General features: G+C 36.9%; 1 protein-coding gene across 10 annotated transcripts in view; it reads right to left on the bottom strand.

Moving 5' to 3' along the window:
• Mgat2 (alpha-1,6-mannosyl-glycoprotein 2-beta-N-acetylglucosaminyltransferase) overlaps positions 1 to 14,756 on the bottom strand; it is a 160,407-nt gene that overhangs the window by 76,611 nt on the left and 69,040 nt on the right. The window contains exon 1 of one of the 10 annotated variants that reach the window (XM_074140514.1): positions 2,876 to 3,054. The exons of the other annotated variants lie outside the window; for them this stretch is intronic. The gene's annotated coding sequence lies outside the window, so the exon portion shown is untranslated. Of the gene's footprint in view, positions 1 to 2,875; positions 3,055 to 14,756 lie in introns of those variants that run through there. 10 annotated transcript variants of the gene reach the window in all.

The following is a 14,756-nucleotide window of genomic DNA, read 5'->3' as shown; positions in this document are numbered from 1 at the left end:
AGTTTGCCCCACCCAAATAAGGCCCTTTCTAAAACTATTATTACCAATATTTCTATAACGCTTAGTCCGATTTTGATAAAATTCAGCTCGAATAAGTGGTTAAAGCTCCTCTACATTGCTGATGCTCTTGCACCTACTAAGAGGAAGTACTGCAATCGTTTAAATTATCAATGAGTGAACCGATTTAAATCAATGAATTGTCGTTCGATTAAAAAATCTTTGCCTCTTTGCCTAGAAGTTCTGCAATCGCAGTTTATTTTTCTTACTCCTCTTAAAAGGAAGTAATGAAATCGCAGTTTAATTTTGCTATTCACGCACAAGTACCTTCCTATGTTATTCAAAACGCTTTTTCAAAAAAAGTTGTTACTGAGGATGGTTTGGGGGACCTTAACGATAATCATTCTTTAAAAAGATCTCTCTAGTGGTAGTTACGGTTCCGACTTACCATCTTATCAGGTTATAATGATAGAATTGCTTATTCCAAATTTAAAAAAATCTGTAAAGCAGATATGTAACTTTGTAAAATAGACAAAAAGGAAAATCTATCCAAAAGGTACAAAAATCTCTTTAACAAAAACTTACAGTTTAAAATGTTAAGTATAAGGGTTGATTAAACGCCAAAAGGTACACAAATCAGCGAGTACCCAACATTTCATTAATTCTTCATTAATATTTAAGTAATTTTACTGCATTAATATTCATTAATATTTTTTAGAATTTATTAGATGTCACAGACCCTTATGCTGGCCACTTCATTTATAATATTTTTTTGTTATAATTATGATAAATCACACATATGTACATGCATGTTAAAGTAGAAAAAGACAAAGTTAGAGTAGGCTACTGTCTTGAATTCGTCTTACCGAAATATTCGAGAGCACAAATAACACAGAGTTAATAACAAGTAGATTATTCAACAACAATTATTGATTTCTCAATTGTAATTTAATTTAGTCCCCCTAATTTTACTTATAGTAAAATACTGGAATAATTAGCTGTCCTAAAAATATACATATCTTATTTACTTTATATTACATATTACATTTTTTTTTATAAAAAAAAGTTTTGAATTTTTTAGCCTCATAATTTTTTTTTATTTTTTATAACGTTTTTCTTTTTATCCTGTATTTAATAGTTTGATTATTATAAATAACTACATATTACAGTCAATCTACAGTGCTACTTGAACAAATATTTTGTAGACGAAAATGGCCAGCATAAGGGTCTGTGACATCTAATAAATTCTAAAAAATATTAATGAATATTAATGCAGTAAAATTACTTAAATATTAATGAAGAATTAATGAAATGTTGGGTGCTTGCTGATTTGTGTACCTTTTGGCGTTTAATCAACCCTTATACTTAACATTTTAAACTGTAAGTTTTTGTTAAAGAGTTTAGATCTAGAACTTTCATTTGAAACACTTTTCCCCCGGAAAATTCGATTAAGTTCGGTACTTCCGGGAACAGATTTCAGATAGATTCCCTCTAAATCTAAAGTACCAGTTTTCCGGTAAAGCACGGCCTTTTATACTCTTTTATACTATTCAAGAGCGGAATGGGATTAATTGGGATTGCTGAAAATGGAGTTTAAATGAAAATTCCTCAAAACGGAAGTACCTCTTTACTCAAATGGATTTTTCCATTTTCCCGGAAATGGCTTCTAGGCTTTAACTGTAAACTTCTTATTGGTTAAGATAGAAGCGTTACATTTCATTATAATGTACGATTTTCTACAAAAAAAAAATTAAAAAATCCATCCGGTGAATATGCACTTCCGTTTAAGGGGGAATTAAATCGGAATTTCTAAAGACAATTATAAAGTTTCAGTGAGATTTTGCAGAGATCTACCGCCTGTAATGTTGGGTTAGAATTAATATAAGTTAACGACAGTAGAAACAGGAAGTCATGTGAGTGACCACTCCTGGATTTAAACTAAATCGTCAAGAAGACACTGCAGTAACTTAATGTTGGTCCCTAAGTACTGTACTTGGTTTTACAAGCTCACCATTCTCTACTTCGGTAAGTAGTTAAGCGTTTTACAACTTTTTTTTCTTTTTTTTTTTGTAGATTAACAGTTTGCCGCCTCCAAGGGGATGGGGACGGAGAACTTTAATAATTCCAAGTTTTGCTACCAGCAGCTGCACGACGTGCTCTACGGACAGATTTGTGAAATTCAAGTTCTCTACTTAAAAAAAAGGGAAGCTCGCCTTTAAGTTAAGGAGAACTAAGCAAATCAGAGACGGAGCTATTTTGAAAGCTCAAGTTGAATTCAAAGTAGTCGTTTTTTTTTCAGTAACAACATTAAACAGATCTTCCTTGGTACATCGGGGCAATAAAAACATTTCGAGTGAAGGAAAGTCCGCTTATAACGTTCGTTCGAAACTTAATGGAAGCGTACGACTCCTACAATTCCATCCTAGGCTTAAGAATGCTTAGAGATAATTAATTAAGAGAGGGAACGATCTAAAGAACCTAACGGAGGAGATAAAGGTCATGCGCAGTGTCAAGACTGAACAGTCCACAGTTCAAATTACCTGGAGGAATCGCTTTAACAACGCAGTCTGAAGATGTACGGGGAGGATGCGATTTCTCAGGGAAGATTCTACAAACTTGCCTTTCATGGATATGAAAAAGGAATTCATGAAGGAACTGGCAGGTTTAAAGGTAACCAGGGTGAAGATTGGCTGAGTTTCTCTTCCAGGAAGTTCAGGACACTATCCTGAAACCTTGAAGTAATAATAGTTCAGGACAACTTGTGCACATATATAACCTACATGCAGCCATTATCAAAAAGGAAAACATCGATAATTCTAGAAATGAAATCTAGAAAATAGTGTATCGCTAAGGAAAGATCTAGGCTTTAAGTACGTACGGAAAACTGCAACTGATTTTAGATGGAAGTACATCGATATCTCGCTGAGGAAGTGACGATGGCGTTTCCTCTTTAATGATTAACCGGAACCAGGAAGAAGGGCCTCCACAGTGTGGGTCATAGAATGGAGGTTCATACACACAAAACTACCACTTACGGCCCATGAATGGAACCCAGCCGAACAGCAGATAAATAGTAAAGCAAATAAACAAGTAAAACAACAGAATTACGTAAGCACTAACAAGGTAATTTATATTCAAATTATGGTATTGCGTAACGGATGTAAGAAAAAAAAGCGGTACCACTATATTATAATATAGATGGCCTTGTGAATGACGTGTTAGTTCTTCACTAAACGCTAGCCAGCCATATTTTGTAGTAAATAGTTATGGATGGCCAACATTTATTTAGTTTTTATCAAATTACTATCAGAAAATAAAATAAACTACTAGCAATAAGATCGACATTTATAAGCGCATCGAGTAATTCGATAAATCGATTTTTTATCGTAACTTTCTCAATCATTTCCGGGTTTTCACATTTTCTTACTCTCTAGTTAGAAAAAGTGTCAAAATTGTGCGCATTTTTAATATAACTAAGAAAATTTTCCAACTCCAAAGAAAAATCCATTCAGTGAATATGTACTTCCGTTTAAGGGAAATTCTAAATGTATTCAGTGATTTTGCAGAGATCTCCAAGAATTTGGCGCAAACGCAATACTTCCTCTCTTTTTGGCGGTTGAGGGCGGGGTAGGAAGAACTTTTTAGATCTATCGTTTCCGGTTGGGCGCCACCTAATAGGTGAAGATTCCCCCTACATACCTCTTCTAACTTCCGGTACCTTTCCCTGAGCTCTGGCTTGAATGATAGCGTCGTTCCCCGCCATCCTTCCAGAGAATCTGCTGGTGCCATCACATTCCAAACCATCTGGAACGCCCCGCCAAGATACCCGACAGCAAGAGTGAAGACTGTCTTTATACTGAGGACCTGCCATTTCCCGTGGAAATTCGTCAGCGAACGCTTGACGTGAGGCAATGCTCAAGCAAAAAGTAATGAAGGAAAAGTTCTCTTTATTCGGAAAATTAGATCTTGGGGGGGGGGTGGAGTCTAATAAGGAAATCTCTTACCAAGAACGAGGGAAATTGGTAATTTTGAGCTTGAGGAAAATGCGATAAAAGGAAAATGGTGTTGAACAATCGCCATTATTCAACTTGGGAAAGACAAAGACCCCTTCCCCTTCTACGGAAAAGGTGCTTTGTCTTTATAACTGCATAACGTGTAATTGGTTAACTGGAGGCAGTTAGAGCTCCGCAAGAATGCATGTGTGCATGCACATGTTGTGCATGCATATTTTGTCGCTGATATTGTTACATGAATAATAAAACCGTTTTTGGGCGTGTCTTGTACAGCTTGGTATTGTACAGGATCGACCAAAGCATGCCAAAACATGCTTCTAGCTTCCACAAGCCAGGGAGTACCGCAGCTTGATCACTGGTTGTTGTTAAATGAATTAAGCATGGGCTAAGAGGTGATTATATTGTATATATATATATATATATATATATATATATGTATATAATTGGACTAGCCAACCCTGTTGGCTCAAATTACCCAAACCTGAGTGGCTTACTTCTACATTTTCGTGCTTTATATTCTCTGGATAAAGACTTCACGGCCCCTCCCGCACGGCCACAACTTACCTAATTATTAAAACTCATCACGTGATATCCCCCCTGCAGTACTGCAGTACTGTGTGACCAGATTTATTAACTAGCTCCCAGAATGGCTAATATGAACCCAAACTTTAAATTGAAAGCAATCTAGAGTAACAAGGTTCTATGAGATTAAGTCCCATACGGAAACTTCCGCTTTGTTGAACCGGAAATACTAAGGATCCTGCACACAATTAGGCATTACTTTACTTCTTTTTTCTGCTCACTTTTCTGTTATCCTTACTTCCACTAAGAGAAAATATTGCCGGAAGTATCAACTTTACGAAATTGAATTTTACCGGAAATTAAAATTTTGAGCACTTTTGTAAGTTCGGTCTTACGACTAATAATAATAATAAATAATAGAGGGAAGAGATTAGCTTTAAGGTTAGCGTATTGGATTCCCACGCTAAATCTAAACGAATCTAAACTAATAAATTGGTGGATGTAAGCTGATAAGCCGTGATCTCTGAATAAGCCCACCTCTTTTTCTCCATGGGGTATTCATTTATGTTCCCAAACCAGTTATCGTGCTGGAATTATGATATCTTAAGGAACAGCACTAAACATCCATAACTTTTCTCAAACTTTGATAATAATACTGGAAGACAGAAATTTATTAGAGTATAATAATAATAATAAATTTTTCTTTGCCAATAATAATCTATGTTCACTGAATTTCCAAGATATCTGTAATGTCTTAAGGAAAAGATGACATAAAATAAAAGTAGATGTTGGTAATAATGTGCCCCTGGGGGGATGGAAGAAAACAAGTTTGATCGGAGGCAGTCCCTCCGCCCACTCGTTCTCCGTAGACACCCACCCGGGGTATAAATTGTCCTTTAGAAGTTTGTTTTAGGTTGCAATATCCCTTGGCTGCTATCTCCCTGACAGCAATATCAGAAGGAGGAAAACAAATGAGAGTTGTGAAATTGAAACCAGATTTCCAACCGGAAGTTCTTCCGGAATCTTCTTCAGGAATTCCTGGAAAAGAATGAGGTGTGTCCACAACTTCGGCGACCCGCATACTTGATAGGAAAGGTTGTGAATGTGGCCCAACATCAGATAGCTGGTTGGGTGGGAGAAGAGTGACGTATTTACAGGCTTGCAGATTTAGCGTTTGACGTAGTTTTGACTTCCATCAAGAATAAACGGAAGTCAAATAATGAGCATAATATGTAAAGATCGTACAGAAAATAATAATAAAAAAATTTTTGTTATCTCACTTACGGCTTTCTCTTACGTAAGTAAGAGTTTACGAAATTAAAATGTTCATAAAATTTGCGCTAAAAATTTAATGAATTCAACATTAAACCTCTTCACTTTAGAGGTACATTAAAAATATATTATACAGGGTGTTCATTTTAAGACGGCTCAAATGCATTTCATGGTTAAACGGTTGATCTGAGCAGAAAAATGGTAGAGGCGAAATTTGTTGCCCGTCACCTCTAGTTTCAGAATATGTGACTTGATTTTAGATTCCTGCCCGCATACGCGGCTGACGCGCGACCAAAAGTGAGGGTTTGCAGTTGACCCCCATTTTCATGTACACCGTTTAAAAGAGTATAAAAAGTTATGAAAGAAACTGGAAACCGCAATTCGATATCTTCAAAATTAAAGGTGCTAGGCCATTTCAAAATCTGGTATTTATTAATCATATTTCAATTTTTGTAACTTGTTATCAAAGAGAAAGAAGAGCACGCGATAGGTCACTTTTATGTATTTTTTTCATCCCCTTTCTACTAAAAATATTGCCAAGGCAGTAAAGCTAGTATTTTTCTTAATATAGGGAAATAAGTCGTTTTTCGAGTGATTTTTCTGAGAAAAAATCAAATGTTAAGAGCTTTAGATTGTTCTCAAGCATGGCTAAAAATTAATTTTACATCTGTTACAAACAAGAAGGATTAATAATATTTGGTAATTTTGGGAGAGTTGCGTTTAATTACCAAAAAAATTGGAAACCTCCTGCCACATATTTAAGTGATCAATATCTTTCATGTAAAGGATCAAACTTATTCCTTAATATATCAAATAATGCACTTTACTCAACTTGTTAAGCATGTACTGTGCCTTCAAAGGTGCAGAGAGCAGTTGATAACCTCCTGGCTAACCTGTCTTGCGAGCCAGAGGAGGCACCTTTGAAGGCACAGTACATGCTGAGCACAAGTTGAGTATATGTCAAAACTGCATAAATCTATTTTTTTTTAATGTACTTCCGGCTGGTTGATGGTGGAACTTATAAAACCAACTTCCTGCGGGTTTTTTTTTTAGTTATGGTGACCACACAATTCACCGGCAGACTGTCATAACTAACACAGCACAAACAGAGCAATTATAAGGAAAACCTTTTTTTAATCTCTTTGGCACGATCGCTATAACTTCCCCTTTCATCTAGTAAGAGGAAGTGAAAGTAAAAACCCCTTACTTGTTCTGTATCTCAACAGATTATTGTTATAAATGTACTGAATTAAATTGTCTGGAATACAAAGGATTCCTTTGTAGATAGGTACTTATAATGAAAAGGCAACGGTAACGAACAGACATACTGAGGTAGATTAACGTATTAAATAGGTTTTGTCTGCACATACACAGAGACATTAAAGAGGAAATTGTTTTAAATTAAACGCATACATATAATAATTAAATTACTTCGTGCCCAGGACCATTCTAGGATCCCACAGGTTTAATTTCCCATTTTGCACAATGATTCTACGGGAAGGGAGCTTCACAGACGTCTGAGAATAAAATATAGTCTAGCCTGCAATAGGAACAAGGGTGTAGGTATATAGTCGTAATCATGAAATCATTGGTGAGGAGAGTGCAGAGTACTAAATGACGTCACCATTAACCGCCACTGCTATTAGTTAGGCCAGTTGGCCGCTGTGTGTCACCATTGGTCCTAATATGAGTGGACATACGAACATATTCTTATAGCTTGGTAATGTAGATGTGAAAGGGGGAGGTATTGAAAAGCCTTGCAGCTGATGATGGGGTGGAGATTGGAATATTGTCATTGATGATGCCATGATGATGTCCTTTACTCCTAATAGAAAGCGCCGTGTACGTCTTTTACGTTTCAGTTTCAGTTTGAAGCCCAAACTGTCGAGAACCACTCAGCTAATGGATTACAGGATGTATGTTGCCCTAAATGGGAATTCACCAATCACCATCGTGCATTATCACTGCCACTTATATATGTATTAAAACTATTCCGTTGCACAGTTGTATTAGGGTTGATCGTCAAAAATTACGTACTCGTACCATAAAAGCGTAACGTTGAAAAACACCCAACTTTGACAATTTTTTTCTCTTTTTCTATTAAAGATAAAATTCCCAAATTTTCTTGAAAATAAAGAAAATATCCTTCTTTAATAACTAGGTATATATATATTTTTTTCCTTATATTAAAACAGACCCTAATTTTCATAGACAAAATATTTGTTCACCCACCATTTAACTTTAGATTGATTGTAATCGAAGATATTCAACTATTGATCATTAAATGATTAAAAATCGATAAATAACAGCCCTATGCAAAATAAACAAACAAAATGGCGAGGAACAATAGGTGAAACTTGACCCACAAATTTCTTTTACCCACTTCCCAAGAAAATAACCATTATTCCCAATTTTCTGTTTACCCTTACATTATTAGTACAGAAAACAAGACATTAAGCCAGAAAAATCTTCTATTTTTCATGTTTTTATTGAGATAAGTTTTTATTGCCTATTTTGATTCTTCATCAAATACCTAGGGGGGGGGGGAATTAGTAAAAAAAATTAAAGTTTAATTTTTCATAGAAATAATTACTAATAAAGAATTGGCCAACCACAGTGAAGAATGGAAGTGTGAAAAGTAGGTTGATTGAAGTGCCAATCAGAAGCGAGAACTGTTTAGTAAACCACGCCTACTTTTTATGTATGCCACACCTACTAAACCACGCCTACCTTTCATGTATATCACATCACGCCCTCTTTAGTCTGTAATGAAACGATTTGTATTTTTAATTTTTTCTACTTTCTATTACTTTTGACAAACGAAAGTATTACCGAAATTTATTTAAATACATAATTTCTTGCTACAGAAGAATACTTGAGCACAAATTACACACAGCTAATTACAAATAACTACTTGTAATAATCATTTATTTCAACCTTTTGCTGATTTGTGCTCCTATTGTCGTTATACTTAACTTTTTAAACTGTAAGTTATTGTTGAGGAGACTATATGTTTGTAAGGGGCTTTTGGGAGAGGGGCTTATTACTTCATCTAAAGTACTATTTCAGTGTAATGCACGACTCTTCTTGGTTTATGTAATAAAAGATGTTTAAATGTCCGGAGTTCGACGGAAATTCCAAAACTACCGGAAGTGCCTCAATATTCAATTGATCTTTTTCTCTTTCCAGAGATTTTTGGAAAATGCTTTATCAAATTTTCTCTAATCATACCAAAAGTTGGCGTTTGAATAATTTTTCACGCCAACCTGCTAATACTCTCCTTGCTTTTCTCACGGATAGCACCGAATTAAGGGAGCCATACTCTCCAGGGCAGTTCTAGATATAAAGGCGAGGGCGTGGGGAGTCATGGATAAATAATTCTCTGGTTTTCCCCCAAAAAACGTTCCCCCCCGAAATTTTCCATTAAGAGAGTTAGAGGTCCCCGGTAACATCTCTGCCATTCTCTAGGGAAGTTTTCAAAGGTCGAGCCAAGCTCGCAAAAATCCAGAAATGGTTACTTACACTGAGAGGGCGCCTAGAAGAACTTCAAAGGTCCGATACGGTCCATACTTCTGCAAAAGAAAGGTTGCATGATACCTTGGTTTTGGGCTGAGTCAGAGAACTGATTGGCCTTGGATTGCGCTGATTGGACATAGGAGGACCTAACAGTTCGCCACAGCCAAATAGTTGCGCGAACATCCATCTCTCTCTCTCTCACTCACTCCCTCTCTCTCTCTCACTCACTCTCTCACTCATTCACTCTCTCTCACACTCTCACTCACTCTCTCCTTCTTTTTCTCTCACTCACTCCCTCCCTCCCTCTCACTCTCTCTCTCTCTTTCACTCATTCACTCTCTCTCACTCACTCACTCTATCACTCACTCTCTCTCTCTCACTCACTCCTTCTCTCTCTCAATCCCTCTCTCACTCACTCTCTCCCCCTCTCTCTCTCTCTCCCTTATGCTTACTCTGCTCAATCCCTATAGGTCTGCCCTAAAATGAATTACTTAGGTAATGTCACAAAATTAAAGTTATAAAAGTTAGCACTTTTAGGCGATCAGGGATTATTAGGGATTATTATGCAGCATGGTCTAAACTGAGTTCCATAACTCAGTTTAGACCATAAATAGAATTTGTAGGTAATAAACCTAAACTCAAACAAAACCCCACAAAATTGTAAATCTAGAGACTCGGCACCCATTGTATAAACCCATCCCTCCTCGTAGAACCCAACTCGTGCTTGCGGAGACTTTCTTAATTATCCAAAACAAAACTCTGTGGCGGGGAGTTGGAGAGGGGGTTAGATGAGGGCAGTAACGAAGTTTAGTGTGGTGGTAAATTTAGTTTAGTACGATGTTACTACAGGGTATCTGTGGGTATCTGTGTGGGTAAGAAACTTCATAGAAACCCACAAATCCCCTCCTTCTCACCTCCTCACCAGCAGTCGTCTATACGTGGGTAACCAGTAATCTAAACTGTAAACAAAATGGGCTTTAAGGGGTTTAGGTTATTGTTACTTCGGTCTTGTTTGTGTGAGGTACTGTTCTTTAATGTAATTTGTAGTATTTAGTTGATTTACTAGAGACTACCACTTCAATTAACAACGCAAACGGTAAAAGGGACTTTTGTAATTTATAGAACTAAGTTGGTAACACTGCTAATAGAGTTAATTGTTGTTACGAATTGAGGGAGCTGGAAACATCAAAACATCTCAATTAAAGGAAGTGGTTATACGTACAAATCCATTGAAATCCTTAAAAATTCTATTGCTTGCTGTAAACTGTACGATGTGTGTGAGTGTGTGCGTGTATGACGATGATGAGCTCGAGTCTAAGGGGTTTACTAAACCCTATTAGTTGCTCAAATCATCCCTGCAAGCCCTCTGTATATTACCTGAGTAATTGTTGTGATGTGTCCACGGTAGCCGAGCGGTTAGAGAGGCTAGACCCGCAATGCTAAGATGTATTGTTGGTTTAGTGGGTTCGATTCCCGGGGGTCTAGTCCTTGAATTTTATTTAATGGTTAATATGAGTTTATAGTAAAGTATGTTTGCTAGACGCCTCCGTCCTCGACACCTAATTTGGTAGTTGTACGTTAAGCCCGCCTGAAAAAATATGCAAGTACTTTACTTACTTATTGTGATGTGAACATGGAGAAATGTCACTTTAATAGTTGATCAATTAATAATTACATAAAGTATAACGACTTTAAATTTAAATTACCTAAACTGCATGACTAGTTATATAACTCTACTCACGAACTTCCACCCAATCCCGCGTCCCAGTAGACAGGAAGTTTAAACTGTGGTTTGAGCGGTGGCTAACCTGTTCTTGACAGATCCAATTAAATATCACGATTTAAGGAATTATCACCAGTCAATTTTCATAAATTTTATTTTCCTTCATGGAGGAAAATTATGATGCTCTTGGTAGATTTAAATTGAGTTAAAAAAAAAAATTATTTACATCATTTGATGAATATAATGTACATCCACTGTAGCGCCATTGATGCGAAAGTGGATTACTTTAAAAAAACATCGGAAATTCGGTGGAGGCTCTGATACCTTTGCCCTTGTTCCTAAGGTTCGATGGAGGCTCTGATACCCTTGCCCTTGTTCCTAAGGTTCGGTGGAGGCTCTGATACCCTTGCTCTTGTTCCTAAGGTTAGGTGGAGGCACTGATACCCTTGCCCTTGTCCCTAAGGTTCGGTGGAGGCTCTGATACCTTTGCCCTTGTTCCTAAGGTTCGATGGAGGCTCTGATACCCTTGCCCTTGTTCCTAAGGTTCGATGGAGGCTCTGATACCCTTGCCCTTGTTCCTAAGGGTCGGTGGAGGCTCTGATACCCTTGCCCTTGTTCCTAAGGTTCGGTGGAGGCTCTGATACCCTTGCCCTTGTTCCTAAGGTTCGGTGGAGGCTCTGATACCTTTGCCCTTGTTCCTAAGGTTCGGTGGAGGCTCTGATACCCTTGCCCTTGTTCCTAAGGGTCGGTGGAGGCTCTGATACCCTTGCCCTTGTTCCTAAGGTTCGGTGGAGGCTCTGATACCCTTGCCCTTGTTCCTAAGGTTCGGTGGAGGCTCTGATACCCTTGCCCTTGTCCCTAAGGTTCGGTGGAGGCTCTGATACCTTTGCCCTTGTTCCTAAGGTTCGGTGGAGGCTCTGATACCCTTGCCCTTGTTCCTAAGGGTCGGTGGAAAACCTTCAACCGGAAGTGTGAACGTAACCATCAGTGTTAATATCCGGTACTTATATGACAGCCATCCTAGGGAGGATGACGTCAAGCAGTTAGTAGATCGCTGGGTCTAAATCTTCCAAGAGAGTTGGACGGAAGTGGAGGGAAGGTAGCGGATTCATGGATTAAACTGGACAGGGATAATTTGCCACAGAATTTAGTATAGCCGGGATTAGGCTAGGCTGGATACTAATGGATTGGTTCTGGGTGTGGATTTCTATAGAAAGAATGGAGTCTTTAGGATACTGGATTGGAGAGCTTGAATCCCGTGAAGGAGATTGGATCGATCAGCTGTCCTTACAGTTCCGAGTCTGTGAGTTCCCCCGTTTTACGCTGGACGCCCTACACCCATAGATCAATTTGTAAACGCAATTTTTTTTGTAGACAATTGCATAATTTTCTTTCTTTTCTTTAAGAAAAATTTAAAAAAAATAAATAAAAAATGATATATCTAAAATAAAATCGCCTTAGCTCGTTTCCACTGACATGAGGAAAATAAATGGAAATCCACTTAAATGAAAACACCACCCCCAACAATAAAGTCTGGGAAAGAGGGGCATGACGTCAAACATTTCAAAAGATAATCTGACATAAATTAAACACACTCTCCCGCCTGGCTTATCATCTTGGCGGCAGGAGCGGGAAAACTCTACTGGCGGCAGATTAAAATGTATGGGTGAGGAAGTCAGGCTGGGCACAACATTAAATTAAGGCACCAGAGATGTTTTTTTCCACCCACTCACCCCCACCCTTCTGCAATTTTATTATTTAAGCTTGAAAAATTAAAGTTGGTATTAAAAGCAGAAAAAAAAAAAAAAAATACGAAAATGACAGCGTAATAAAATGTCACAAACCGCCTACTTGATACTAGTTTCATTAGATAAAGTAGGCCATGTGTTCCGGTGAGTGTGATATAGTCGCTTGTTATTGGTGTAATTATTGAAGCTCCGAGAGAAAAAATGCCTAGCTACAATTTCTCTTTTTGTGAAGGTTCTAAACTTTGAAATCTTACCTACTTCCGGCCAATATTATCTCCTTTTTTGAGACTTGGCATTACCCTGGAATTACTCTAGACCAGGGGTCGGCAACCTATATTAAGTAGAGACCCATTTCTTCTTAAATAATTTTAATAAATCTTACCAAGAGCCGCAAAGATGACAGTGTAAAAACCTCTGTAGATCATTCCTATTCACAAATTATTATTTTATGATATTCAATAACATTTAAACGTTTTATATATTTATTTTCACATATTGCAAAGTAAATAAACAAATAAATAATAACTAAACCTGTGATTGAATGAAAGTATTATATAATTACTTACTTTATTTTAATATAATTCTATTCAATTTCAAACCTATCACATTTAAAATTCTTTTTGAAAAAATATCTTTACTTTAATAATAGTTATTTATTTAACAAGTGCGGAAAGTAGAACTTTTCCTTACGCGAGGCAGGGTTTGCACGCACGAGCGAGCGAAGCGAGGCGAATGCAAGTGCAAATTACCGAGTGTGAGGAAAATACTTTACACTCGAGTTAAATATTATATTTTTTCTGCAACCATTAGGATTATTAACCAAAAAAGAAAACTAAACAGGAATCACTAGAATCCATTTTAAATTTCTATAAGGTAACACTATAACCTTTTTAACTGTTATAATTAAAAATATCGTAATTATTTATTAAAATATTATTTTTATTTCTATATTCCTTTCAATGTTTAGTTTATTTTTTAATATTCGTATTTTAATTATTTAGTTACGTTAAATAAGCTTATTAAAGTTTTACAGAAAATATTTAATAACAAAACTTCTTATATCAAGGAAGCATAATAAAGTTTTTTCACTCACTAGTGAGGAAAGTGACACTAATGGGAATTTTTCCCCACTAGTGAGGTAAAGCTGGGCATTACACAGCTGATTCTAATTGAGTAATGAGAACATTCCTACATTGTTGCAGAAAAATGAAATTTTCATTTGTTTCAATAAAATTGAAATATACAATTTATTTTGAACAGGCTGTAGAGCCACAAAATTTGGATAAAAGAGCCGCATGCGGCTCGCGAGCCGCTGGTTGCCGACCCGTGCTCTAGGCGGAAGTCCCTCTGTACTCAAAAATTGTTCTACAACGAATTAATCATTTAAATAAAAAGAAAAAAAAACACGATAAAATTTTGTCGTTAAAATACCATTTCCTGTGAACTGATTTTGACCAAAACCTTATTCAGGAAGTTCATCGTATTAGTTTATCTCATCACAATTCTTGTTGTGTCCGGAGAGGCTAGTGTCTTGAAAAACTCTTTTTACTGTACAATTTTATGATATGAGCACAAGGAATAAAGTTACTTCTTGGTGGTGAACACCGCGAAGACACCAATACTTTGGGTTTAGCCAAAGGTTAGATTTGGAAGTAAAGGAAGAAGGGAGATACCGTGGATATGGAGAAAGTTCGAGATGGCAGTAGGAAGGAAGTAAGGAAGGGTGGGTGGGGGAGACCAATACTTCCGGGCCAACTATTGTTTCCAGTCGGGAGGAAATTACCGCTTTTAAAGTTAACAGTTTATTGCCTTCCAAGTTGATAGCGGGGTGTTTCTAAGTTCGAACTTTAGTTGAACAGGAAACTTCCTGCTGGGGAGGTAGGGGGGCACTAAAAGCTCTTAAGACGCAAATAAAAGCTCCCGGATTAATAAATAAAAAGCTGGAAAATGCATCACTTATTTGAA

This window comes from Rhodnius prolixus, unplaced genomic scaffold, assembly GCF_049639745.1.
Source record: "Rhodnius prolixus isolate KJV_2025 unplaced genomic scaffold, Rpr scaffold_6, whole genome shotgun sequence".
Lineage (NCBI taxonomy): Eukaryota > Metazoa > Arthropoda > Insecta > Hemiptera > Reduviidae > Rhodnius > Rhodnius prolixus.
This window is presented reverse-complemented; position numbering and strand designations above follow the sequence as displayed.